Here is a 3,080-nt window from a genome sequence, read left to right as displayed (position 1 = left end):
GATTGGTGAGTTATATCGATTTAGTCTCTAATTTTTTAATTGTCATAATTTAGTCGTTTAAATTTAAAAAAGTGCACCAATATAATCTCTTGTATATTTTCCATCACCGAAACTCAATGTCGTAACGTGGCTCAACTCTTGTCAGAGTGAACATACTAAAACAAAATTATACACGTTTTGGGGCTAAAAATGTACTAAACGACGTCGTTTGATAGTTTCAACAAAACTAAAACTTTACACCTCTTCTTTTTTATCTCTTCATCTTCTCCTTTTCTATTGAACTTCAAACAAACAAAAATTAACTCTTCTATGGGATGAAAAGAATTAAAGGTTGTTCGAGAAAAAAATGTTTGTGGTCACCTTTCAATTTTTACAAAGTGTGTATTGACATTGTAGAGATTGAAAAGGGATTTAAGAATTCTGCGTTTGTCTACGGTGATTAATGATAAAGAGTGTTGAGTCATATTACGGCGTTGAGTTTCGGTGACGAAAAATATATAAAAGACTATATCGATGCACTTTATTAAATCTAAAAAATTAAATTATAACAATTAAAAAACTAAGGATTAAATCGATGTAACTCGACAATCTCATAAATTAAAGTGGAACTTAACTATATTATGTGAGATACCATTCAAATCTTATTTAATTTTTAAGTATTAATAAAATACAAAATTAAAATATTGCATCAATAATTTAAAATCATTCGCATAATATTGTATATGCAAATAGAATATGACACTCCTATAAGTTTACAACAACATTGGTATCATTTTCTCCTCCATCTCAAAATTCTATTTATTCTTTCGCATGGTTGTTCTCATTTTATTTTATTTTTAAAAATATTATAAGTAACAAGTCTAAAAAAACTAAATAAAAACTATTTTAGGAAAGGATGTGCCAATAATATTGGCCACAAAATAAGGAAAAAGACAAGGAGGTAATATTATATATAAGTGATATCCAAAATGTAAAATATGGTCTTTTAGGCATTGGAAGAAGAGTTCAACGCTCTTCTGAGGAGACGATGAACAAGAGAACCCTACTATATAAGGTATACAAAGAGAAAAAGAGAATATATAGAGAAAATAAACACTTAATTATTATTATATATTATTATTGGGCTCATACACACATATCTATTTATACACTAAGTAACATCCGAAACTACACACTAAATAACACTCGAAACTTTTACATTTTCTACAGTTTGGTGATAAATTCTATAAACAATGCAAATGGTAGAGCCTTAATCAAGATATCAGCAACCTAAGCATGTGAGGGAATATGAACAATATGCAATTGGCCCTTGCATATACAATCTCGAACAAAATGAAGATCAACTTTAAAATATTTATTTTTACTACAAAGGACTAGATTCTCTGATAACAAGACAGCCCCAAGATTGTTGCAATATATGATAGGGGCAATTGAAGATTGAATGCGAAGTTTCTGAAGAACCTTTTGAATTTAGATAAAGGGCTTGTTTGGTTGAGCTTTTTAAAAAAGATCTTTTTTCGAGTTATTTTTTTTTAAAAGATCTTATAGAAAAGTAAAAGTAATTTTATGTTTGGATATTTCATGTAAAAAAGTTTTTTTATCAATTAATTATGTTTGGGTATAACAATATAAAAGTACTTTTTTGTTTATTTATTACATAAAAAACATCTTTTTTTTAAGAAAAAAAGATCTTTTAAAAAAAGATGTAAATTACAGCTTCTCAAAAAAGATTTTTTTTTAATTTTACTAGTGCTTTTACTTTTACTATTAGAAATTTGCCAAACACGTTAAAAAATAAAAAAGATATTTTTTCATTGAAAAAAGATCTTTTTTTAACAAAATAATAGCGCCCAAACATCCACAAACTCTATTGCCGTGTCATCCAAGCAACGATACTCAGCTTTTGTGGAGGAACGACTCATTGTCTCCATTTATCCCTCATATTCTATCTTAAAATTTCTTCCTCTAACTTGAATTTCTAGGACCAGTTGCTTACTCAGATCAACCTTCACACATCATTACACGCAAATTTCTCCTAGAATGGATGGATGTGGTTTGAGCAATTTTGAGCATTGTACCAAGCTTTTTTCCTATCCTCCATAGAAACTGCTCCGTGTATAACTCCCCCGAAAACTCTAGGATTCGGATTCACACAACAAGCTTTTGAACTTATTGACCTGAAGGGTGAAAGAACAGCCTTCATTTTTGTATAGGAAGATAGTGATCTGCCACCTGCCATGACCCCTCAAAGAGTGCATGTTGATAATTGGCTTCATACATGAAGCAAACTAGGAAAAAATCTCGAGTTAAATCCATTATTTTCATATCTTCTCCGCACCCACACTCTTCTCATCTATGATTCAATTGGTCTAAAACCAATATTCTTTCCAAGCAATTTGACAATTAGTGAACATTTCTAAAGTCTACATACACCACATGTTGTACTCCAGCGAGACATTTACTACTAGTTTTAGATTTAATAGAGTTGGCGTCATTGTATATCACAGTTACTTCCTCTAACTCAATTCTCTACTATCATTTGTACGGTCTCATCCAGTGAGAGAATCATACCTGCATCATATTACATTAGGCTCTCCTTGTTCTTTTTTTTGAATGTTTTTCATACCCATTTTTAAGGGAGAGTGGAATTTTTCTTATTGCTCAATCATCGCCTCATCAAAACTGTTTTTATCATGCGCTTCGTCGTCAACCATTACCTCGCATCGTTCTTCTTTGCCTCTATAATAACCTCATTTTCATTCGGCTTCGCTTTTTTTATGCTCTGCGGCACTAGATCATCCTTTTCACTTTTTTCTCAAAAATATTTTATGTTCCAAACCATATATTTAAAATAGAATACTCAAAAGAATATAAATTATTAGACACTAAATAATATCGTCATAGTAATCTCCTCTCCATGACTTTATTAACGCAAAATATAAATTATTATCCGAGAATTTAAGTAAACATTTTATAAGATAATTGAAATATTAATTATACACTAATATAAATATTTTTAACAAATATAAATTATTTATATTTATTGAGTAGTAATATATAATTAAATATTTGTATAAATC

This window comes from Arachis ipaensis, chromosome B01, assembly GCF_000816755.2.
Source record: "Arachis ipaensis cultivar K30076 chromosome B01, Araip1.1, whole genome shotgun sequence".
Lineage (NCBI taxonomy): Eukaryota > Viridiplantae > Streptophyta > Magnoliopsida > Fabales > Fabaceae > Arachis > Arachis ipaensis.
Note: the sequence above shows the minus strand (reverse complement) of the source record.